This window comes from Barbus barbus, assembly GCF_936440315.1.
Source record: "Barbus barbus genome assembly, chromosome: 45".
Lineage (NCBI taxonomy): Eukaryota > Metazoa > Chordata > Actinopteri > Cypriniformes > Cyprinidae > Barbus > Barbus barbus.
The window spans coordinates 10,603,628-10,631,091 of NC_136723.1; the positions used below are offsets into that span (position 1 = coordinate 10,603,628).

Sequence of the window (27,464 nt, forward strand, 5' to 3'; positions counted from 1 at the left end):
GTCAGTCTGGTCCAAAACAATATTGGACCCCACTGACCTTCACTGTACAGACACAAAAAAACACTAAAACATTTTAAATATATATATATCTTTTGTGTTCCACAGAAGAAAGTTATACAGATTTGTAACGACACAAGTTTGAGAAAATTATTAGTTTTGGGCAGACTATCAATTTAAATACAAATTCAGTAGTGACCAAACACCTTAACCCAGCTGTGACCTTGCACCTAAACCAAATCCTCACCAAAATCCAAATGTACGTTGTGCTTAATTACATTTATGCTATAGCTATAAAAGCAATCCAGCATGCTTTAATAATGGCATTGAAAGGTCTACACTGACAAAGTATGTGTCATATGAAGCGGGGAATGTTTTGCTTTCCTGGAATTCCAGTGATGCAGATCTCTTGCCCTCTTCCAGAAACCCTTCAATGCTTCCATAATAACCTAAACCCACAAGTTTCACAGCAAAACAACCTGCCCTTTTCACAAACAGGAGCCAGAGGAACATTTTACAGCTCAGATCATCCTCTTTCATGGCCACTTAATGGATTGTTTCTACTAAAATTCCTTAAGAGCAATAAAAATAGACATAAATTATACTTAATTGCTGACATGCAGCAAGAACGTAGAGCTATAAAATGAATCATGTTTTCTCTAGGAAGAATCTTGGAAGAGTATAGTTTTCTCTTCTAAAACTCAAAGGAAAAGAGATGAAAAACTGTCATGGTTTACTCACCCTCATGTCTTTCTATAACTGACTTTCTTCTGTGGAATATGATTTTTGTTGTTATGTTTAGTTTATACAATTCAGATCTGTGGGTTCCGATGTTGTCTGGTTCTCAGTGTTCTTCAAAATATCCTTCCCCAGAAGAGTCATTTGGGTTTGAATGACATGAGGGGGAATAAATGATGACACCGTTTTCATTCATAGGTAAACCATCCCAATAAGCAATTTGCTCTGTATGTAATTTGAAAAGAGATTAAATGGATTTCAGTTGTGCTTTCATGTAGGGAGTGATGAAGACAAATCCAAGGGAAAGAGAAACCACATAAGTGAAACAGAAATAGTAGAAATGGAAAGAATAGGGAATCTGTGAGTGAGGAAACGAGACAGTGAGTGAGTTTGTGAATGTGTGCGAGGGAGGGAGAGATAGGCAGAAGGAACTTGCTGCCCCTGGTTGGTGTTGTGTAAGACTTGGCTGGCTGTAGCAGAATAACACTCTTATTCTATCAATGCTTTGAACTCTGGTACCCTACAGCTCCGACCACCCCTCTCTGCAACAGCAGGAACTCACACTGAGGTGCCTCTCTCTCTCTCTCGCTCTCTTTCTCTCTATCTATTTCCCTCTCCCCTTTCTTGCTGTGTCGCACTTCTCTTTCTCTTTCCATAAGTTGTACCTCTCTCTGCTCCCTTCTCATTTGTCTTTCACTTTCTCTCACATGTGCTTGTCTGCTTCAGATGTGCTGCTGTACCTTTTGCACTGAAGAAAGTTTCTTTTGTTTTATTTTCTGTCCTGTTGGACTGAGAACAGGCGTGCACAGCTTCTTCAGCTGGTAAGAACCACCTGCATCATGTCTGTACCATGCAAATGTGTTTTATTATAGTTTCTTATAGGAGACTGCTGCATGCATAAATGTATACTGTATGTCTTTCAGGTTGCATCTTTCTAAAAGCTTGTGTACAAGTGGTTGTGTAACCCACACATTGCTTCCTTGTTGCATATGCGTGTGTAAACATTGCATGTTGTTCAGGGTGAAAGTGAATCCACGTGCGTGTGATGGTCACACAGCAGTGTGTGGGGTCTGCAGTATGTTCATGTGTGTCGATAACGGGTGGTGTTTGGTTCCGTGCTGTGTGTGTTTCAGAACTGCAATTCGTGTTTGGAATCGGTTGTCATTTCAAGAGGCTATTTGGAATGAACGAACCCATTGACCCGCGGTTTAGCCGAAGACATCCCTCCCTTACGCACGCACGCACGTCGCTCTGCCTTGCTGGTGTTCTCACTGAGCCCTGTTGTGTTTTTCCCTTGGTCTCGGTCTGGCGCTGCTTTTTAAAAATCCTATATCGCGAAGTTGTTTACTTTAAACTTCTGTTTTGACATACAGGTGTTGGTTGGCACGGCCACAGACAGAGGCTGGTAGGTTTTAGAGAGGCTAACTGTGAATATACTTCTGCGTCACACGCGCTACGCAGCTGCTATGTTTCAGTTGACACTGTCACTGGGCTCAAGCGCTGAAAGAATGAATTAGAAACTTCCTCCGGAAAGACAACTTTCCTGTCCTAAATGTAATTCGAGAAGGTTTAGTGACTTGATTTTTACGGTTTGGCATGTAGGTATGTTTCTCTTGTTATCTGCTAGAGCTGCAGCGACATCGTGTGGTTCGTTATGTAACAGACGAACCCAGTGACCCCTCGGATTCATCGAGGCTTACTTGGAACCGATAAATGAAGTTAGTCATGCATCGTTGGCTTTTGTTAACTCTTAGCTTTGGGTTGGTTTAGTTAGAAACCACAAATATCGAAAGAAACTATAAGAAGAAATTATATTAATAGATCCATGCTTATATAAGTGTTTGTGTGTTTAATATTACATTAAAAATGTGCAAATAAATGTAAAGAGTTGACAAGAGTAACAGTTTGATGCTGTGATATGTATTAAGGATATTAATTATATCTACACTATATTGCCTAAGATTTATTGTTTGTTTGTTATTGCCGATGTTTGATTTTTATTTATTTTTTCCAGCCAGTACTGTATAATTAGTTGTTTCTGTTTATTTTAAGATTAGTTTTGCTCTATTTCTATAATCTGGCAATAATTTAATGATGGAATATAGAAAAGATTTAATCCTTTGAAGAGTTTTGTTTTTAGGTATTTATTGCGTAGGCCTACAAGTAATGATAGAATTGCATTGTGAATTTGTGCATAAAATTAATTGTTTATAATGTAATCTAATCAGCATCTCAGATGTCTATGTTATTATAAGCACTTGTTTTTCCTACTTTATAATTTATATATTATTATATTATATATATTTATATTTTAAAATGAATATTTTTCTTTTTTATATTATTATAATATTAAGATTCCAAAATTCACTCCGACCATACAATTACTTTATTATATACTATTTTATCTTTTATCTAATTATATGCATTTATTTATTTATTGGTCAAGTAAATTTTATAAATACATTTCTATTATCACCTGTTCAATAAATAAACAACAATAATAATCAGTTTAACAATATAGAAAATTTAAAAACAGAAATGTTTGGGACTAATACTGACATAATGCATTATACCTAGAATTTATTACAGACCTTCCTTATCTTGTATTCTTTTTCCTTCAAGTCTACAAAATGTCCAGAAGATGGTGCCGTAGACCAGTGTGAGGTCTTGGCCCTGCTGTTACTAAAAAGATGTTACTGTTTATGAGATCCACACGTTTTTGCCCCACATTGTGTTTAAGAAATTAATAGTCTTGTTACCTGTAGGGGCATTAAACTATTAAAAGAGGCTTACTTAAGTTTTTCGACATTAATTTCTCTTATCTAGAGAGATAATTGGTGTCTTTCTTTCAGCCCGTGAAGTTGTTGCCTGACCTGCATTCGGCAGTCATGTTTTTCCGTTGATCTTTTGTGACACAGAACAAATGTACTTTGTTGGATGATGTAATGGCACGCCTCAGTCATATGATACACTGTGTGTATATAATATATGTCATCTCTATGTAAATTGCTGTGAACAGAATTTAATAGTTTTCTGGCTTGAGCACATACGTTGCTGGAAGTGAAAATACAATTGTTCTGTTGGTTCTGGCATATCCAGGTGATCAAGAAATCTTTTTATTAACAGTTCTTATATTATACTTTGCATAAGGAAAATGACCAAAAAAAAAAAAGTAATAATAATTAATTTTCATGCACGTTTGATGCTTACATTGCAGATTCACTAAAATAATTATTGTTGTACCGAGTCATTAAATTTTAATTTGACCTAGTTCATTTTGTGGTTGCTTAGAACTTCTTTAGAGTTTATTTATTTATTTATTTATTTATTTTTTACAATTACTAAATACAATTGTAAGTACACATAATGGTTGTATACCTGTAGTTTAAGTTGTACTTATTTCCTTCTGATATTAACTATTTCTGTTTTACACAGTATTAAGAATTATAGGGGAAATGAGCTTAATTTATGTGAAAATAATGTCATAGACTTTACTGTCTTCATGCAAAATGTTATGTCTTATTTTATCTCTTTTTAAGTTGAATTATGGCCTGGACATTTTTCCCATTCATTATCACGTCAGAACTCATTTAGTGCTATTTTACAAATTTACTTTCACAATCAAATTTATCTTTTTTAAGTTTTTTATTTAATTTAATTTTTTTTTGTTATCTGAGCATCTATGACTGTTTTTGATTAAGTGATTGATGACGTACGTTTAGTGTTCACTGTTGTCCAGCAGAGGGTGAAGGGTATAATTATTTGATTTTAATTCATTCCCACTCTTGTGGAGTCACTCTTTCCTAATGGAGCTGTCAGTCCATCAGAAATATGGAAAGGATACATAAAACTGATGAAAATGTTCAATGTAAATTTATGGAGTTGTAAGTTTTTACTGGTCTCTAATGAATGACAGGTGACCCTGTCGCCAGCTTATTCGGAGCTGCAAAAGACCTTTATTTACCAAACAAGACTTTTCTTTACGAAGTTCTCGTGATTTGTTTCTGATGGCTGTTTTGTCTGGTATCTCACAGACTTGTGAGCGTCACAGTTCGACCCCAACATCTCTCTTTGTGTCTCTCTCAGTGGGAGGCAGGACCACGTGTACTCTATCCCCTCGCAGGAAAGTCAGTTGTTATAACTTCAACCAGCGGGCACTTTTATGGACCTTTGAACCAGTCTGCTGACCACTATTTTATTTGCGTTTTAAAATATCATACTTTGTCCCTCTTACTTTATATTTCAGAGGTGACTCAATTTTAAGTTAATTGGACCATTATGTTAATCACTATAATGTGTGAGTGTGTGTGTATATTTAATGAAATGTACAATGTATACTGTATATATGAACAAGTAAAAATATTAGATAATATTAAATATATTTATGTTTCATATATATATACATATAAAATAAGAGGAAAATACTCATATCATATACTATAGTATTTAAATGATTTTTGAAGGTACGTTATGGAACACCATGGTATTACAGTATATATATTTTTTTAAACTTGTATTATCATGGCATCATTTTCAAAAAACACAGTAGTACCTATTACCATATTGCTGTCAATAATAGTTGTTATTGCTGTTTTTATCAGTTTGGAATTTGCCACATTTTACTGTAAATCAACAGTTTATTCTTAATTTGAGTATAAAAACATGATGGCTTTGTATTTCAGTGTTTACCCTTGAATAAAAGCCATCATTTAGACAATCCCTCATACAAGCATGTGTGTGGCAGTTTTCCTCCAGCTATTTACACAGCCAGTGTGTTCCTACAATATCATTTTGTCGTAATCAGCTTTGAAACACGTTTGTGTATGTAAGGCAAAGAACTATTAGCGTATTTAATCAGTGTGATTTAAACCTCTCGTGCATTTGAAATAACGCACCTGGCTACACTGCGTTTCTCTATATAAAGTTTTAAAACTGTTCCGGAAAGTGCAAAGTGTGTTTTAGGGACTGTGCAGTGTGCACAAATTAAAAAGATCCTGAAATAAAATTGCAATTGCTGCCCTGAAGCTGTAACAGCTACGACAATAAAAAAGTCAGGGTTGGGTCAGTGAATATTATGTTTCATATCATCTTCCAATTGATTATGTGTGTCGCTGTTTATTCACAAAACTTTCAAATGCACTTAGCCAAAAAAAGGAATTACCTGTTAAATATAATTCTGGTACTTTAAAATGAATTCATACAAAATTACTTTTATAAAGAGTGGACATTTACTTGAAAAAAATGTTCAATATTTATCACGTTTTGGCATATTGTCATAAAAGAAAATGTTCAAGAGACCGTATTTTCTTCTTCTGTCTTTCAGTGTGTTACATTTGGTGCTTTATGACATTATTGTTCCACCGTCTCTTCATTGCCATCCTCAGATTTGTTTATGTGATAAACAGTTTTACGTTAGATTTTTATTTTATTCTTAAAATTTAAACAAAATTAAAATAGAACCAATACATACATTTGGACAAAAGAATCCACAGGTTGCTTAAAACATTTTACAGAACAATTAACTATTTGTTTTTAAACAGTCTAACTGTCCGTTAACTTGCACAGGCACAAATTGCTCTTGCTATCCAAATGTTTTGCGTGCCATGAAACAATTTTAATTGGTTTCAAATGGCTATAGAGAAATTTTAACACAAACTCTACACCTTAAAAAAAAAAAAACAGTTTTTAAAATTAAGGGAAAGGGAAAAAAGGATATTTGTTCAATTTGTTTTTTTGTTTTGTTTTTTTTTTATTTTTAAGTTTGCTAACTTCTGGGCATATGTTCAGTAAATTTGTCTATGTTAGATACACACACACACATGCGCAATACACACACTATTAACCATTATCCAGATTCTGAAGCCCTTCTCACTGTTTTGGGCAACTCATTTTGTAACATAAACTTGAGTAATATACCAAATCCACTTACGATCATAAATGTGAACAGCATTGCCTAGGTGCACACAAATACACACTTACTTGCCTCACCCTTCCCTGTCCCCTCAATCACCACACAATGGCATTGTAATTGTGCACGCCATTCATGATTGTGGGCGGGTTTGAGCTGTGAGTCAGACCTGTACCTGCTCAGGGCCTTGAAACCGCATTTGAGACACACGAAAGGAAACGGCCAATTCATACGGATGATGTGACAGGTGTAAATGTGTGCAGACGTGCCTGTTTATGTGTTAAAGGTGAAGCAGTACTCATGTTCGGTACAAGGTCTTAAGATCCCAGTATCATTTTCTCTCTATTTTAATTTTCAAAAAAATTCATTATTTGAATAAATATCCTCTTTGTGCTAAGGCATGGACAAAAGATCTTTTTATATTTGGAGAAACTTGTTTCTGGGATGAATGAAATGGAGGCGTTTTCATTGATTCATTTCTCTCATTCACCAGAAGGACAATGGTGTGACACTCTTCCCATGACTGATAGCACTAGCAGCTCAGCCTATGAGTTTACCATAGCGTTAACATTTTAAAGAAAAGCTCTTGATTACCTAGAACAAGATAGTGTGCAACATTTTTGATTGATGAAGGGTCATAGAATTCTGTAAGGGGATGTTTTGCATGAAACATGGCATTGTCAACTTTCTTTGAAAATGAATGTTGTTCAACTGCTGCAAAGGTTTTTTAGAGGGTTTTATAAGAAGTATGTTAGAATAATCTGTACCATCTGTGTCATAGATTATAATCGTGTACATCCTGTAGTCCGTTTAAATTTTGTTTTTTTTTAAACACTATTTTAAGGTCTCCTTGTTGCACAATGTTGCATGTACTTACAATTATAATAACAAATTATGCATAATTACATACAAGTAACACTAAGACAAACCCTAACCATATATTAAGTACATGTTAATTAAATATATTTCTCAGTACTTAAATGTATAATTACTCTGTAACAAGGACACCTTAAAATAGTGCAACCCATTTTTTTATTAACTACATTTAAGATTTCACTTGTTCCCTATCAGTCGGTCACTCCGAGTCATGTCGGTGACCGACGAATTGGGATCTCGCTTAGAGAGACCAATCCACTACGAGTGTATCTAAACAAGCCAATGCACATTGGCATGCGATTATTGCATCCAGCTGCCGCTGATCACAGCGTGAGTATAAGTAGGCAGCAGGTGCAGCGCATATTCAGATTTTCGCTTCAGTGCCAAGCGTTTGTCGTTCTGCTCCTGACAAAGCCTTCGACTAAGGTGTCTGCAAGTCAGCACACTCTCCGGAGGTCTCTCAGTGCTGGTGTCACGGCGCTTCAGCGGCGGTGGTTCCTTTCCTGTCGAGTGGGTTGCACACATCGGATTGCACTACCCCCTGATTGTGTTGCAAGCGGCCATCTCCCCTGTGTGCTTCAGCACACTGAAAGAGTGATTTCTCTAAAAGAGCATTCACGGGTGGAACATCTTTTTAAAGACGTCCTTCCATCCGTGCGTTTCTGGATGCGGTCGTTACCTGGTGCCGGGTAATGGTCACGATTGCTGCCTCTCGTGTCTGGGCGTCAATCACGCTGAGGCGGCTTTCGTGGATGAGTCATGCTCCCATTGCGGGAAAATGACCGTCGCGGAGTTGCGGACCAGACTCCGTTTCCTGCAAAGGGGCGGGGTGCCCGTGCCTCTGCCTAGATCTAGGGCTCCACCTGGCGGCAGCTGGGTGAGTGCTACTTCTGAAAGTAGCCGGACTGGTCTTACGGTGACGGTGAGAAATTCCCCTCCGAGGAACCAACCTCCGAGGGCTCCTCCTTCCACCGGCACTTCGCAACCTGTGGAGCTGCCGAGGGAACAGGCTGGACCCTCTCATGGGGTACCAGTTGTATCCTTTGGTGCTCCCCCCGACGATCGGATGTCGATTGCTGCATCGGAGGGTTAGTCAGACCTTTCTGGAGGTGATGATTCGGCACCGCTGCCACCTTCTGGGCGGCCGGCGATGCTGGATTCGGATCCAGAAATGGTGGCTATGCTTGCCCGGGCCGCCGAGAGGGTCGGGCTCGAGTGGAAACCTCCACCGCGTCCTGAACCCTCGAGGTTCAACGATTGGTTTCTTGGTGTGGCTCGCGCTGGTTCTCAGGGCCCCACCCCGGTACCTTTCTTCCCGGAGGTGCATGATGAGCTCACTGGATCATGGACGGCACCTTTCACTGCCCGAAACCGATCCCGCCAGTGGAGCAGTCGGTTGCGATGCAGTTGTGTCCAAATGCCGCTGCCACCTGGCGTGGAAATCTGTCGCTCCCCTCCCGGGCATGTGCTTATATGGCCTGTGGTGAAGCTGCTTCCGCCCTACAAGCTATGACGTTGTTGCAGGTTCATCAGGCCAAGGCACTGAAGGACCTGCACGAGGGTGGGCACGACCCAGAAGTTCTCAGAGAGCTTCGTACCGCTACTGATCTCGCGCTACGAGCGACGAAGGTTACTGCGTGGTCTCTGGGCCGTGCAATGTCCACTATGGTGGTCCAGGAACGCCATCTCTGGCTGTGTCTGGCCGACATGAGGGAGTCTGACAAGATGCGGTTCTTGAATGCCCCTGTGTCCCAGACCGGCCTTTTCGGTGACGCAGTGGAGAACTTCGCCCAGTAGTTGCCCGCTGCATAGAAGCAGACTGAGGCCATCAGGCACATCCTGCCCCGGTGTGCAGCTGCTGCCTCCACCCGGCCGCCGGCGGCAGCGCCTCAGCCTACTCGTCGCTGAGGACGGCCCCGCCCGTCCAGGCCCCCGCCAAACCTGGTGGCAAGTGAAAGAGCAAGAGGCCTTGAGACGGGCGACCCGGAGGTGGAGGAGGATGCTCTACGGGAGATGGTGAACGCACCACTCCCTCTTCCGGGGGAGGGCCGGGCGGAGAATCTTTTGTTTCTTTTTTCTCCGCCACTTGCCTCACGGTCAGTGGTACCCAAAAACTCTACAAAAGAGCAGTTTCCTCTATCTCTGGGTCCTCAGAGGGGACGGGGATTTGTGGACAAGCCAGTCTTGATTCACACTCACCCTCCTCTCTCGCCAGTGAGCAGCTGTGGGCGGTTCGGGAGTGCGGTCAATAGTACTACTCACGCACCCTCTGCCAGAACGCAGGTTGGTGTTGCACACACGCTGACCCTGCTTCGGACCAGCAAGGAGACGCCCGAGCAGGGTCCCTGCGTTCCCCCTCGCTGCCCCGCCGCGGGTACGTCGGTGGTTCCGCTGGTCAGCCTGGTTAGCGCTTCCCAGTCCGTCTCGTTGGCTCCGTCAGATCATCAGACTCGGCTATGCGATTCAGTTCGCCCGGCGTCCTCCCAAGTTCAGGGTCGTCCACTTCACTTCAGTGAAGTCGCTACATGCTCCTGTCTTGCGTGCAGAGATCGCAGTTCTCCTGGCGAAGGATGCAATAGAGCCGGTCCCTCCAGCCGATATGAGGACAGGGTTCTACAGCCCCTACTTCATTGTACCCAAGAAAGGCAGTGGGTTGAGACCGATCTTGGATCTGTGCATCTTGAACCGGGCCTTTCACAAGCTTCCGTTCAAGATGCTCACGCAGAAACGCATCTTCAGGTGCATCTGTCCCTGAGATTGGTTTGCAGCGATCGACCTGAAGGACACGTACTTCCATGTGTCAATCCTTCCGCGCCACAGGCCATTCCTGCGGTTTGCGTTCGAAGGACGGGTATATCAGTACAAGGTCCTGCCCTTCGGCTGTCCTTGTCGCCCCGTGTCTTCACGAAAGTGGCGGAAGCTGGGGCTGCTTCATATGAGACCGCTTCAACACTGGCTCCATGGCCGAGTCCCGAGGTGGGCGTGGCAACGCGGCACTCACCGGGTCCAAGCTACACCGGCCTGCCGGCCGAACCCTCACCCCGTGGTCAGACCTCTCGTTTCTGCGGGCGGGAGTGCCCCTGGAACAGGTCTCCAGGCATGCTGTGGTTTACACAGATGCCTCCACCACCGGCTGGGGCGCCACGTTCGACAGGCTTGCAGTGTCGGGGGTTTGGACGGGCCCCCAACTGCGCTGGCACATCAATTTCCTAGAGTTGCTAGCAGTATGCCTGGCCTTGATCCATCTCAGGAGGCGCTTACGAGGCAAGCACGTACTGGTCCGCACGGACAACACTGCGACCGTTGCGTACATCAACCAACAAGGTGGTCTACGCTCCCGTCGTATGTTGCAACTCGCCCGTCACCTCCTCCTCTGGAGTCAGAAGCATCTGATGTCGCTTCGTGATGTTCACATTCCGGGCTTGCTCAACCGGGCAGCTTGACGAGCTGCGCTCCCCTGAGAGTGGAGACTCCATCCCCAGACGGTCCAGCTGATTTGGAGACGTTTTGGACCCGCTCAGGTAGACCTGTTTGCGTCTCTAGAGACCTCTCATTGGCAGTTGTTTTACTCCCTGACCGAGGGAACACTCGGCACGGACGCACTGGCACACAGCTGGCCGCAGGGCCTTCGCAAATATGCGTTCCCCCCAGTGAGCCTTCTCGCACAGACACTGTGCAAGATCAGGGAGGACGAGGAGCAGGTCCTGCTCGTGGCACCGTACTGGCCCACTCGGACTTGGTTCCCAGAACTAATGCTTCTCGTGACAGCCCCTCCTTGGCACATTCCTCTGAGGAACCAGACCTCTGGAAACTTCATGTCTGGTCCCTGGACGGGACGCGGAGGTTCTAGGTGACCTACCCCAAGAGGTAGTTGACACCATCACCTCGGCGAGAGCGCCATCTACGAGACATGCTTACGCCTTGAAGTGGAACCTGTTCGTCGAACGGTGTTCTTCTCACCGAGAAGACACCCGGAAGTGCCTGATCATAGTTGTGCTGTCCTTTTTGCAGCAGGGTTTGGAGCAAAGACTGTCTCCCTCCACCCTTAAAGTCTATGTGGCTGCGATTGCTGCCAACCACGACCCCGTTGAAGGGAAGTCGGTGGGTAAGCATGACTTGGTCATCAGGTTCCTTAGGGGGGCAAGAAGGTTAAATCCTCCCCGGCCCCCCTCTATACCCTCTTGGGACCTGTCTCTAGTGCTCAGAGCACTACAGCAGGGCCCATTTGAGCCTTTGCAGACTGAAGTTTCTTTCAATGAAGACTCTGCTCCTGCTTGCGTTGGCCTCCATCAAGAGGGTAGGCGACCTGCACGCATTTTCGGTCGACGATTCGTGCCTAGAGTTTGGGCCGGCTGACTCCCAGGTAATCCTGAGGCCCCGGCCTGGCTATGTGCCCAAGGTTCCCACTACTCCCTTCAGGGACCAGATGGTGAGCCTGCAAGCGCTGCCCTCGGAGGAGGCAGACCCAGCCCTTGCTTTGCTTGTCTCGTCCGAGCATTGAGATGCTACGTTGACAGGACGCAAAGCTTCAGGACCTCAGACCAGCTCTTTGTCTGTCACGGAGGCCAGCAGAAAGGGAATGCCGTCTCCAAGCAGAGGATCACCCTGGCTTATCAGGTACAGGGTGTGCCCTGCCCGTTCAGGTTGAGAGCCCACTCTACTAGAAGTGTTGCATCTTCCTGGGCGTTGGCTCGTGGTGCCTCGTTGGCAGATATTTGTAGAGCTGTGGGCTGGGCGACCCCTAACACGTTCGCTAGGTTCTATAGCCATCGTGTGGAACTGGTTTCCTCCTGTGTTCTCATCTCAAATGGGTAGAAGCACTGAAAGGCTCCGGTTTTGGGTCGGCTTGCTAAAACTGCTCCAGAGTGTCCGTACTGTAGACCCTGTCGAGCTCCTCCATTCCCTCGGCAGTCAGAGGTGGCGGAGCGTCTGATGCCAGGCCCCTCACTTGATGAATCCGTGAGAACCGGTAGAGGGCTGGGTTCCATATGTGAGACCTAATTGGATCCCATGTGTGTGAAGTCCACGGTATAGCCTTAGAGCCCGTGTTTCCCCGGCAGATGTCTGCCATTGTCCAAGAGGCTACAATCTCCTCTAATCTTCCATATGCACCTAAACGGTTGTTCATATGCGTAAGTGCTTCTGAACCTCCTTCGGGAAGGGTAGCTTCCGCAGCGTCCGGTTCCAAGTGGAACAGGTACGTTTTCCCATTGTTATCCAGTCTTACTGAGTGGGTAGTGCCATAGCAACAGTAACTGGTCTTCTGTGCTAAGCCCTGACCTGCGCCAAAAAATAGGGGCGCAGGAGGCTTCCACAGGACACTGGAAGGGGCAGTATCCGTGGCCCTTTGGTAGGGATTCCAATTCGTTGGTCACCGACGTGACTCGGAGTGACCGACTGATAGGGAACTTCTCGGTTATGTATGTAACCATCGTTCCCTGAAGGAGGGAATGGAGACATCACGTCCTGTCGCCACGGCTGCTGTACCACCGCTGAGCGGCTGGGTCACTGGCTCGGCTCCGAAGCGAAAACCTGAATATGCACTGCACCTGCTGCCTACTCATACTCGCGCTGTGATCAGCGGCAGCTGGATGCAATAATCGCATGCCAATGTGCATTGGCTTGTTTAGATACACTCGTAGTGGATTGGTCTCTCTAAGCGAGATCCCAATTCATCGGTCACCGACGTGACGTCTCCGTTCCCTCCTTCAGGGAACGAGGGTTACATACGTAACCGAGACGTTATCATTAAATAAATTAGTTAACATGAACTAACAAAGACCATTGTCTCAAAACATTTGTAACAACATAAACTCCGATATCTAGAGAATCTGGTTTGTTGCAGTTCTGAATAGGAGAGTTGACAGGTTTTTTCGTGATGAGGCCAATAAATTATGAATTAGAAAGGCGTTGGTGTTAGTGCCGCTTGATGTCTTTCTAGAGCGGGACACTCCCTTCTCTCCTGACAGATCAAAACAAATTAGGGCATAAATGTTTGGTTTTTTAATTGTTTTGAAGTTTTTCAATCAGCCTATGTCATCGCTGATGTGTGCAAGAGCAAATGTTTCTGTAACCAGTCAATCAGTGCACTTTTTGGGCCAGGAATGGTCATAATAAATGTCTCCCCGACAGCCTCACCTCACGGACAGCATGTGTGTGTTCCGGTGGCATTGCAGTGGGTAGAGGAACTAGAATGAGCTCATGTGGTTGAAAATCCCACATTGATAAATCATGGACTAACCCCCACGCATGCACACACACCCAACCACACATTATTTCAACCCAGGGGACGCTGTCTCATAGTCACCAAAATGCACACATACACACTGTCTCTCACTCCAGATTGCAAACTGAACATTCCCCGTCATTGGCGATTGATCATGCAGTCCAAAGTGAACTGCATGATGTTTCCTACACACGTGAAAATGAGTTTCACAGAAGCTTTGTGGGTGCCACAGATGACTTCACTGATAGTCTGAAGTGATTGTCCAAGCCTGATATAGAGTTTAAGTAACGTAAGAGAACAGCATAATGAAATCAGATCAAATTCATTTTTGAAAATCTTATGAAGGGAATTTTTGTTCATGAAATTGGTTGATATAATTCAAGGAATTGTATCTAATATATATATTTATTTATTTATTTATTTATTCATTTTTACATACTTTTATGTATTTTTAGTGTGTGTGTGTGTGTGTGTGTTGTGTGTGAGAGAACGAGAAAAAAAACAGTTTAGAAAATGATGGGAAAACTCAAAAATGGCTAATAATTTTCACCAACAGTTACAAAGAAATAGGAAGTGAAACACTGAATTAAAAGTGAAATGTTGAAGTAAAAAACTGAAATATGATGTAGGAGTATTTTTTTTGGACAGCACAATCCATCTTTGTTTTATTTACAACTTTGAAAAAAATCTGAATTATGTATAAATATGTGTGTGTGTTTGATAATATTAAATAATGTAAATAATGTATATATATCTCCTCTGAAATACAACAGAATGATGCTTTGTTAGTTATTATATATAGTCTGTTATATGATCAACATAATTAATATTTTCATATTTTACCAGACTGATCCAGTGATAATATGTAATGATACGTAAATAAAATTATATATATAATTATTATTTGTATTTATTATTTTTGTACCTATTTTTGTTGCATTGTGCTGTTTTATAGGACAGCAAAGTGTAGAAAGGAAAGCAAGGGTGTGAGAGGGGGAGTGGGAATGGGACATGACCTAAGTCAGAGTCAAACCTGGGTCGCTGAACCAACAACTCTTATGCATGAGCATGTGTACCACAAATATGACATTAAATTATGTTTTTCACTTGAATAAAAACAGGTATGTTAAGCATTATATAATGCTAATTTGTAAATGACATGTTTGTTTTTCTTCTTATTCATGTCCTGTAAAAGAAATTAGAAATTGCACATGTGGTCAGACAGTTTCCTTCGTGATTAAAAACAAACATTAGGGGGAAAAAAGTCATCTTAATACAGAAAATGATCCGCAGATGAGTAATAATTCATCACTTTCATTTTTCATAGCCAAACATCAGTTGAGCCCAGCAGTTAGAGAACAGCAGGTTGCCAGTTCACAGATCATAAAGGAGGGTTGCCAGACCCCAGGTCCTTCCCTCCCATGTGGCGTAGTTTCAATGTGTGTACACTTTACTAGTGATCTTGTCTGTCTTTATTGCACAGCCCCGGTTTCTGTGGGCCGCCACAAGAATGTCCGCTATTTTCTTTCCATTATCCCATGGCTTAGGCCCCTGGACCGGTGTTTGGTGCAGACGGGCTATTGTGGAAAAAAAGGCAAGTATTAGGCCATTTTATAGACTTCACAGCTGCTGACATAATTCAACAGTGTGTTTTTTTTTCTCCGCTGTGGAACATCAGGGAGGGTAAACGGCTCCCTGTGTGGAGGCCGTTATCCGTACACCCCTCTTTTTTCCTCACATCTTCTCATTCACTCCCCTTTTATTCACTCATCTCCTCCTCTTCCCCTCTTGTCTTGTTATTGCTAGATAATTACAAACTCCCACTCAAATTAAGAGCCAAGTGGTCAATTCTCAATTTATCACTCTAATTTAATCTGTTACCTATAAATGTGCTGTGGAACTTAGTTTTACACCCCACTCAGAATCACAACATAGTTAATGTGACATTTTATAATTCTTTTCTTACCAGTGAGGTGGGAAACATTTATTTAGACATGCATTGTATTTAGAATACGAACTTTTAAAAAAAAATATTCTTTGAGAATACGGTTAAATATCCTTGACAAACAATATACATTTTTACAAAATTATGTAAGATATTTTGCAGTGTTGCTATACTTCATATTTATTTTTAAAACTTTTTTTTAATTATTATGCATACTGTTTTATAATGTCTTATTTGCAGATATGTTCATTTATCACACCACAGACTGCAAAAAGCGAAAAAGATGAAACAGTTGGTGAGAATTTACAGCAACTACAATATATTTGTATATAATACTTGTTTTTTGCTTTTTTAATACAAACTTTTTTCTTTCTTTTTTTTCCCAGTTGTATAATTGTTATTTTGTTTTTTCAATTAAACACTGATCGGTGTAGCAATTGAAGTGAAAAGTTTAATTGAAAAATGCACATTAATCGAAAGTTTGTGTTAAACCCGAGGATCATCAGTGTAAGCAATAACATCTGACCTACTGGACAAATAATCACATGATCAAAGTCACAAATTTACGTACTTGATTACTAGCCTAGAAATTACAATATGTTGAGATATAAGCAAATTTATTCTCTATTTTTTTTTTTTTTTAATCTTTCAAAATTCTAAACCTTTTAAAACAGTTTATAGAACCCACATGTATATAAATTTGAACCTAAGACTTTGATAATGAAACAAGTTTTTCATCAACTATATCAGATAGATATATCAGACTTTCATCATCAGATATATATTATTACAGTTTATGCATTAAGTAAACACTCTTATCTATTCACAACCCTCAGTGCCAGAAAAAAATATTTTATTTAATACATGCTGCTCTATTTTTTCATCTGCCCACTATATCTTGTTTGTACACACAGAGGACATTTAAGACAATGAGGCATCTGAACATGAAGCTGAAAAGAACACCAGGTCAGAGGTGAACACATCTAATCTAATACTGTCAGAAATGCTCATCATTACTCACCTAAAAACATTTTTGGTAGTTGCCTCACATTTACAGGGGCTGTAGGTGAAATCACCTAAATCATACTGTACATTTTTTAAAAAGTGAAATTGTCATTGTTAAACAATTACAACATCTTCCCCTCGTTTGGCGTAATGGTCCGTTGCGACAAATCCTCTCTAGAAACTACAGCTCAGAATCGCTCGCATCGTTGTGTAATCCTCAAAAACGCATTGGTTTTTTGAGGAAGCTCTCGCCTTTGCTCAATATCAGGAGTACTCTGACTCATTAAAGCCTAGATGCAAACCCTGGAAAGCGAGTGACAGTTTGGTATGATTACTTAGATGATTCCGACTCCTAGAAGCATTCCTGACACGAGAGGAATATGCCCGCTGGCGATAGTGCCGTTATTAAAGGATCTGTTTCTCTGGCCTGGTTTAGTTCTGATGGTTTTGCCCTACTTTGTACCGGAAGTCAGGTCCCCACCCTGTTGCAAAAGGCCTTTTCAGTGTTCAATTGCATAATCCTTCTCGGGCTTGTTTGTAGAATGTGCGTCAGCAAGCACTCCTGTCTTACACCCTGTTAAACAACCAATCATTCATAAACAACTATCTGAAAGGGCCACGTTTGTTTACACAATGAAAAGGCCAGTGGTGTCGTGTATGTATGTGTGTTCAAGTAGAAGCATGTGAATGGCGTGTAGGAGAATGTATCGTCAGTTCAAATGGGCTCTTCCTGATTTGTCGGGACAGGCTGGATGTTGGTAATCAGCTGTGCGTGTGCGTGTGAAGATGTGTTGAAACAAGCTTAGGATTTATCATCACAATTCCGTTCTTTCCGTCATGTGCTAAGTCATTCTGATCCATGCACTTGCTCATGGGTATTTTTCCGGCCTCCTTTTGGGAAAAAAAACACAGCAGAATAAGAACAAACATGGCTTGCTGCAGCTGCGCTCATATAAAAGATTAACCATCACTGTAACTCTTTGCCGTCTTCTCTGTGGTGCGGATCCTAGAGTTTTTAAAAGTTTTAGATGGCAGTGACCCTCTTTTATACAGTAATTTGTACTGTTTAAGAAATACTCATTGTGATATTGTAAAGAAAAGATTAGTCAATTATTCTTTCCAAAATTACATAATGATCTTTTATCATGCAAATTGCTAAATTATCCAGAAAAGAATTGCTTTTAATTAAGTTGACATCATGTCTGAGACTTTCACAAAACTACATGGTGATCCTGTTAAAAACTAGTTTAAATAAAAAAAGTTGTTTATTGCATTAATATCTTAAATGTGCGCATCAGCTTTTGTAAAAAATAATTTTTAGCAGCATGTCTGAGATGAACAATTTTCACACTATATGCTGAGATTTTTTCCTTTCTGTTAAAAAGTAGTTTGTCAAAATAGTTATGTTAGTTACATAAATATATAGTATTTCCTTATTAGTATTATTCATATTTATTAAAAGCGTCTGCTAAATGATTCACTGTAAATGTATTATTATTTGAAATGCACACATTAACTTTTGTAAATTACAGTTTTGACAATTAGCAATTTTCACAAAACAATATATTGATTTGTTTTCCTTCCTGTTAATGTGCTCAATGCCATTTTGTAATTAAAAAAAATACAAAATTATATATTTACTTAATTTTTCCCAGGCTACCTAGCATCTCTTTGTTGGCTATGAATTCTTAAAAAAATAAATAAATAAAAATAACACTACCTCAAAGTCACATATAAAAAATGTGGTAATTATTCAGTAACACCTTAAAAAGAGATCATGTGCATGAAAAGCAAGAAATCAATTGATGTCTTTCTAGATTGTGTCTGTTACGAAATTTGAATTTTTTAATTGTTTAATGTCAACAAAAGTTTCGCAGGAAACTGGGTTAACAGTATCTCAGTGTTAAAGATCAAGGCCGTTCCTTCATGGCTATGTGAACTAGGTAAAGTTATAAGAGCTTCATCTATGGTTAAGGTCACGGGATCACTCTGCTTCATCTCTCCTCCCACTCTCACCATTCTTATCTCCCTACATGGAGCAACAGTTGGCTGGTGACACATCATTCCTGTATTTGTGATTTGAATGGATTGCAGAGAAGCAGTGAGTATGTGTGTTCCTGCTCATTCATGCTTCTTTGCCTTTTTGCCAAAGTGTGTTTGGCACAGGTGCACGACTCACCCTTATTAATGGTCGTTTCTTCCCCAGAGTTTCTTTCCTCCTTTGATCCGGGGCTCGTTTCTGCCCCCTGGGTTTCCAATTATCACCACCCTCCATTTTGTCTCCCACTTTGTTACAAGGGTCAATGATGTGACGCTCATTTTTTGCCTGTCTAATAAGTTATTCAAATGCAATTCATGCAAAACCATGATTGAATACACCAAGTCTATGATGTGACGTTATTAATTTCTGGATTAAATGTTGTTTTTCTCATTTAAAGGCTGAAATGTTTTGAAAATAAATAAATATGAATTATGAAACATTGGTTAGACTTATTTCAAGGTGTCCTTGTTACAGTGTAATTATACATTTAAGTACTGAGAAATATAAATTTACTACATGTACTTACTATAATGGTTAGGGTTAGGATTAGGGTTTGGTTTAGGGTTACTTGCATGTAATTATGCATAATTTATTGTTATTAGTAAGTACATGTAACGTGTAACAAGGACACCTTAAAATAGTGTTACCGAAACATTTTATATAAATATACAATATTATTGAAAAACTTTAGTTAGTAACATGCAGAGAGGACCCCTATAGACCCTCATCACTTCGATTATTAAACATTAATTTTCTAAAAATATTTGATAAATGTTTAAATAATGACGTGTTGTGTACATTTTCTGTATTTAGTGTGCAAGGAAAGTGTTTAAAAAAAAAAAAAAAAAAAATTAAAGTGAATGGTGGCCACAACTGTCAAGCAAGATTTTAAGAAAGATTCTAATATTAATATTAATAGCTGATTCATTGACTTTATCAGACATGGAAGATTTCAAATGCTTTGGAGCTTCACAGCCCCTAGTTCCCTTTCACTCTTTTATTTATTTTTTTGGTATACAGTCCTTTTAGCTGTAAATATTGTTTTGTATTTATGTAGAATAGACATCAGTCATCATACACATTTCTATAATCATCTGTTTTTGTCTTGCAGTGTCGTCACATATGATACTACCGGCTCATGAGTGTGACTCTCCACCAAACCACCCTACACTGACCAGATCTGGACTGCAGAAGAGTCACATAGCTGGAGGCAAGGAAATCTGACCTTTTGTTCAAAGGAGTTAATATAGTCAATCCCACAAAATTAGTGACCTACACATAGTGCATGATCTTAAATATTTCTTACTCATTTTAAGTTGATCAGACCATGAAAATGTAATATTTTCACTGTTTGGATCACAATACATTTTGGCTGAGTCGATAATGCTTTTAGCAAATTAGTGTATTTTTTTGCTTTTTGACCATGTTTAAATTCATTCAGCAGATTCAAAACCCGCAAAGAACATCCAAAAAAGGCTGCAGATTCTGCCTGGGCCTGCTTATGACTCAGTTTTATGTTATTAAAATTGAGGTCTTATTTCATTGAGGTCTTTTTTTCTGAATGATAAGTGCACACGGTGGGGAAAGAACCTGTCAATGTTTGTGAATTTCCCTGCTGCTGCTTACTAGCGGTTTCACACTTTACACACCAGACATGTGGTTTAGCATTTTTTTACTATGAGTTGTACAGCCTGTTCTTTAAAACACATGCTCCTCCAATTGCACACGCATATGCATGACCTGATGAGGAAGTGATTCTATTGACAAGGCAAAGATGGTACAGACTGATCTAGAAATGTTCTTACCATCTTCCTGCCACTCACCTCATCTGTTATTTGCGTGTGCAGAGTTGTTTACTTGCGCTATGTTCACTGTTGTGGCTTTAAAGTTCAGGGTCATGTAAGATGACCTGTTATCATTTCCAACTCTCTGCAGCTTTATATATTAAAAAATCTATATTTTTAAAGCTAGCTAAAATAATGTTTTTAACCTTTGCAAATCAGTGATTGGCTGATTATGACCCCACTTAGGTCTCTCTTCAGTACAGAATGTACAGAACAGTTTATTTCTTTTCTTTAAATGTCTTCAAATAAACTTTTCTGGGGTCATCATCAAGAGGCTTTCTTAGAAAATTCTGGGGAAGGTTTGATTACGGAGAAAAGCAGCACTTTGCTTGCTGATGTAAGAAGAAGTAATGAGAAGCCTCCAGTAAATGATGCTCTTGAGCTATTTTTCCACTCAGAAATGGGAAATACACTTGAGTATATGTGATGTCATTATCACCTCATGTCTGTTCACATGTCATGTGTAAAAGACTTTCTTCAGAACTGTTTAACAACTTCTAGAAATGCAAAAGGAGCAGCGATGACCTTCTGCTTGTCGAGAAAATAACTGAGATGTTGTTGCTATTTATTAACAGTAAAATGTAAAGTCATATTCATAAGTACATAAGTGTGTAATCTTGAATTCATAGAAAAAGCATCTTCCAAATACAAAGACTGGCCATCTTTATAATGAGTAACACACTCATTATAAATGTCAGCATATTGTACTGTAAAAAACAATGGTTTTGTCATCGCTTTGGTGCACAAGTTGGCACATGTGCCCACTACTGTAGTGCTTGTGGGGATGCACGTTTGAGTCATGAGTCATTCATAAACGATTCGCTCAATTTGAACTAATCTTTAATATGGCTCTGGAACAACAAGTCGTGTCAGCGAGGGATTGGTTCATTTCGTGTTGACCACACATGTGTCACATCCTATTGGTTCTACAGGAAACAGAAATTATTAGTTCACCTCCACTATGCAGTCTGTACCGGAAGGAGAAATGATTAGTTCACTGCTCGAGTCTCGAGTCGTTCTTTCTTTTGTTACGTGATGTGACAGCAGTATTGAATACAGAAATAAGTTAATAGTTCCCAACCTTCCGTACAAACACATTTACAGTTATGTGATGCTTTTCTGGTCTCGAATTGTAGCTTTATTTATTTCTCACAATTTAAATATTTGTACATTTCTGTCATGATGGTTAACATGATGTGGTAATAAAGAGGTTTTAAACTTTATCAGTATGATGAGGAAAAAATCAACCTGAAAAAGCAAAGATACCTACATATAGTTATTACAAATATGTAATGTTTGTATTTATTGTAATATACTGAGCTGGGAAGCGGGCACGTGACAAAAGAATGAACGACTCAAACCCGAAGACTCGAAAGATGAACTAATCAATTCTGTTTCTGGTACAGACTGCATAGCTTCAGTTTATGGGGATGTTACGTGACAAAAGAGCGAAGGATATGATTTGGAGGTGAGGGAAACTAACAGATTGCATAATCTGAAACAATAACTTAATCGTTTTCGTTTCTCATAATCTGGCCTTGGTTGCATTATAGTTTTATTGCATTAACGGTCTTATTTGAAATGTCGCATAAGTAGATGTGTAGTGGAATTTGGCTATTAACATGTAACATGTTAATTATATTCTGCTGAAATGAACGAAATGACTTGAAAAAAAGATTTGATCTATTAAAATTATCCAATATTCCCATCACTCACATTCCAGTCTGCTTCTCTATCCCTCATATATATATATATTATTATTATTATTTATTTTTTTATTGTACTGTCCTGTCTAACAAAGAAAAAATAGCATAATAGACCAAATAAAACATAAAGGTGAAGGTAAGTGTCACGTAGCACTCGAGCAAGGAGCGAGGAGACACGGAGACAGTAAGGAAAAGTGTGTAACTTTTCAAACATGTTTCGAACACTCCATATGTCTGCCATTGTTCAGCCAAACTAGTAGTTTGGCCCCAAACTCACACCTTTGGTTGAACTAGTATTATTATGTCTGGCCCATTCAATCCATTCAAACAGAGTGCAATTCTGTTTGCTGTCACAAGTTTTTTTTTTTTTCAAGTTTCAGGTTTTCCATGGTCTTTGGGGTCTTACAAGCTGTCCGTGCCTATATAAGATCTGTAAAATTGCAAAGACTAAAGAGATATTCTTTATATAAGTTAAGACGGGTGGTGGTGATGGCGCAGTGGATAAGACACATGCCTTTGGTGTGAGAGACCCGGGTTCGAATCCACTGTGAGACACCAATGTGTCCCTGAGCAAGACACTTAACCCCTAGTTGCTCCAGAGGCGTGCGACCTCTGACATATATAGCAATTGTAAGTCGCTTTGGATAAAAGCGTCAGCTAAATGAATAAATGTAAATGTAAATGTAAGACTCGTCCATGCCTCCCTACAACGACTCATTTAAACACGCCCCCACATATCTACGTCACTGTGTTGGAAGATTTGCATAACACCGGCCAAATATTTACTCAAAGAAAGAAGGCGTGACTTTTATTCTCACTGTAGTATTGTTGCCGCTGCCGCCATTTCGTGGAGACACTGTGTGTTTCTAAATACGGTAAGGGGCGTAACATTTCCGTCACACGCTTGGGGTATTAAGCCAATCACAACGCACTGGAAAGCTGGCCAATCAGATAATAATGTTATTTTTAGCATCATCATATGACCCCTTTAAATAAAATGTATTTTTATGCATACATTTTGATGTATTTATCAAATACTTTTTCCAATCCGTTTGAAGGTGTCAAATATTAAATATTAAATTCCATTATCAGTTTAAAAAAAAAAAATTCAACCTATAAGAGGATGAATGTTTGATACACTTTGAGTTTGAAAAAAATTGTGTGCATTCAGGTTATGTTAATATGCTGATATAAGTACAAAGAATAATGTAGAAATTTATATTATAAATTCAAAGTATACTTAGTATAAAGTATAAAGCATGAGTTTTCCTACATTTTCTATTGGTTTTATTCCATTCACCCCAAAAATCTGGTCTTGTCCATTCTGAGTCTGCGCCTAACCTGTATTAGTTTCATTTCAGTAAAGCAAACCTAGAGTGAAGGCAGCAATATGGGTCTCAAAACACCTGGCAGTGCCAGACTGTCTGCCAGGCTGCACCCAGTCCCTGGAGACTGACGATGTCATAACTCTTGTTCTTAGCATTGTCATTGGCAGAAAAGAAATTAATGACACAATCATGTGTGTGTTTTTACCTTCAGGGCTTTCTACAGTGAAGGGGGCAGGACTCCTGCCGCACAAATGCACACAGATATGTGTTCCTGTATGTTCAAAGGTGAGTATTCTCAGGGCAAGGATTACTTACTTCAACACACACACCATCCATGTTGGCGGTGGTTTATCAGGAAAATGGAGCTCTCCTCTCCTGCAGAGCTCATCTGTTCCAGTGCCACCCTGCAAACCCCCTGTAGACATTAGTGGGCTTTATACACTCCCACCCAAGGGGCAGGTGGAACACACACACTCGCACTAACCAAACACCTCCTACTGAGTGGCATTGAATAGGACAGCTGCCCAGGAGATTAGGGCCAACTGCATTGTGAGTAATGCAGTGTCGGCCACCATCAAAGCCAGTTGTTTTGAAGAGACAGGATGTGAGGCAGGATGTCCAGATTAAATAACATAGACCTATTAATGTCAGCCTGACAACAGCGCAAAAGAGGAGAAAACTCTTTGGAACTTTAGCTGTCATAATTCGATACGCCACGGAACAATGCTTTTTGACTTCAGATAAAATAATTTTGAAGTCATGCCTGTTCTGTGAAAAATTCATTGGCTTTTTATGCACAGTCATATATATACAATGTCAGTGTTCATGTGCGGTGTGTGTTCACAGGGTGTATAGTGTGGGAACGGAGATAGGGGAGGTCCCTGCGTTCTTCACAGCCCAGGCGGCCGGGTTGTCAGGGACGGGCCCGGGTGATGAAGCCTGTGAGGAGTTTGCAGAGATGTTCCACTCAACAATGGTAAGAATCGTCAGGTGGGTCATATCACATTCATTCATCCCTCCCTTTCTCTCACCTTTCCAGTTGACCTGCTTATTCTCTTGCAATCTTTTATTTCAGCACTCTTTTTATTCCTCTTTTCTATCCTGCATTCAATCCACAACCACACCCCCACGTTTCACATGATGCCTGTTTCTTGTTCTCCTTTCTCAAAAACCTCTTATTAGAGGGAATTGCAAAGACAAGCAGCACTGTTAGCACTAATGCTTATGATTAGGAATTTGAGCAAACCCCTAACACTTAGTATTAAACTTTGGCTGAATGAATGAAACCTCAAATATATCACAATCCCATTAAACTCCAGGAAGAGTTGGTGGCTTTTTGCCTATCATTACTAAGGAGACATATCACATGATTTATTCCTCTGATTAATCTGCAACCAATAGGCCCATCACTATGGCAACTGTGATAATGACTGAGAGGAGTTTAACCACAGTTGCCTCATCCAGTCGTAAACACTACCAACTGTTCTGGAGACTGGTGTCCAACAATCTGACTTCTGTTTATTTTATGACACTTTTTTCGAAAAACTCTTCAGTGTGTATGTATGTTGTTTAATGAAAAGCTAATAATTAATTAAATCATAAAAAAAAGTTAAATTGAAACAAGTCATTTTTGTAAATTTGTGCATTTTTAGGTTTGAAAGGCAAAAGCCTTCCAAAGATGTATTTAATACAGAGTGATGATTCAAATAAAAATGAATGTATTCATCAGTAGTAGATTCAATATTGAAACACTTCTTAAACCTGAAATGATTGATGGTCAAATGCTGTGTGGCCACCTGACTAATGACGGTCTTTGTGTGAATGTCCACAAAACTGGAAGACTTTCTGAGTGTATATAAGCTGCAGGCTATTTTAGAAAGGAAAATTTAAAATTAAGTGAATAAATTAAGATGAATGAAGATGAAGTGTCAATAAATTTGGATTAATTTGTTGATATTGTGTAAATATGTAATCATGTAATCCATAAAAAGGTAACTGTAGTCTGATTACAAGTATTTGAAAATGTAATTTAATCTAATCTTAAATACTTAATTTTTGGAATCTGATTACATAGTCCAGATTACATGTAATCAGTTACTACCCAGATCTGCTAACAACCATTCAGAACACCCTAACAATAGCATAACAACATGCTAACATTCAGAACACCCTAACAATAGCATAACAACATGCTAACATTCAGAACACCCTAACAATAGCATAACAACTTACAAATAAAACATTCGGAACACCCTAACAATAGCATAACAACATGCTAACATTCAGAACACCCTAACAATAGCATAACAACTTACAAATAAAACATTCAGAACACTCTAACAATAGCATAACAACATGCTAACATTCAGAACACCCTAACAATAGCATAACAACTTACAAATAAAACATTCAGAACACCCTAACAATAGCATAACAACATGCTAACATTCAGAACACCCTAACAATAGCATAACAACTTACAAATAAAACATTCAGAACACCCTAACAATAGCATAACAACATGCTAACATTCAGAACACCCTAACAATAGCATAACAACATGCTAACATTCAGAACACCCTAACAATAGCATAACAACATGCTAACATTCAGAACACCCTAACAATAGCATAACAACTTACAAATAAAACATTCAGAACACCCTAACAATAGCATAACAACATGCTAACATTCAGAGAAATGGCAGTGGCAGCAGCAAATTTTTATCTATTCAGAACACCCTAGAAATGGCATAGCAGCATGCTAATCCCTAGTATGGTAGCAATGGCACAGCAGCATGTTAACCATTCAGAACACCCTACTAATAGCATAGCAGCTCGCTAACCATTCAGAACACCCTTGCAATAGCATAGCAAATAAATTGCTAATAACCATTTGCCCTAGTAATAGGGTAGCAACTTGATAACCAGTCAGAACATACTAGTAATGGCATAGCAACATGCAGACCATTCATAACCGCCATGGAAATGGCATAGCAAAATGTTAACCTTAAAGAACACTTTAGCAACTGCATTGCATCGCCCTGACAATCATCCTGGCAGTATTGTGCTGTGTTTTGCATTTTCCTTAGAAGTGTTTTGCACCCATCTTAAAACATTTTCTTGAAGCAGCCAATAAAAAGATCTCTGAACCGTTTATGTGTGTGTGTTCTGACATATGTTATGACAGATGTAGTTTTTTCTCAACAGTGTTTCGTGTGAATGGGAAGTTTCTGGTCATGTCAGACTTACGGGGAACCTTTATCTTGGTTGTTAACCTCAAACCGTCGCTGATGGAAGTATGTATCATGACTCATTTAACATGGTAATTTTGTTTCTGAATTACTCTGCACCTCAGCAGCCAATCATTTCACTTAAAAAAAATCCTCTGTGATTACTTAAAAGCATCGCTGCACTTAGATTAATGTGCAGTTTCCATCAAATGTGCAAGCCCATATTTGTTTAGTTGTGTTTTTTTTTTTTTTTACATTTTGTTACACTTAGACAGGCCTGGTACTCTGACTTATAATGTATGTTATCTCATAAATGTTGGTTTTGCATTAGATATAAAGTTACTCAATGCAGTACAGTGTAAAAAAAAAAAAATCTTTAAAATGAAGACAACAGCAGCAACAACAACAACAGTGATAATAATAATTCACTGCACCAAAAAAAAAAAAACTCGTAGTAGTCATGATGACATTTAATTTGGCTAACTTTTAACAAATTAATTTGCACCAAAATAATCTATCTTCGATTAGACACACAGGCTGATGTCAACAATATAAGATATGGGAGGAGTTTTGATTGTTTGTATTCCCCATAGTTTCCCCTGTAGTCCATAACTCCAT

At 39.8% G+C, this 27,464-nt stretch overlaps 1 long non-coding RNA gene across 1 annotated transcript; it reads left to right on the forward strand.

Moving 5' to 3' along the window:
- The first annotated feature begins 1,269 nt into the window (after positions 1 to 1,269).
- LOC306864456 lies at positions 1,270 to 27,464 on the forward strand. The gene is made up of 5 exons (XR_013783791.1): positions 1,270 to 1,556; positions 19,848 to 19,946; positions 23,826 to 23,899; positions 24,461 to 25,915; positions 25,961 to 27,464. It is a non-coding gene; the product is annotated as an uncharacterized lncRNA (long non-coding RNA).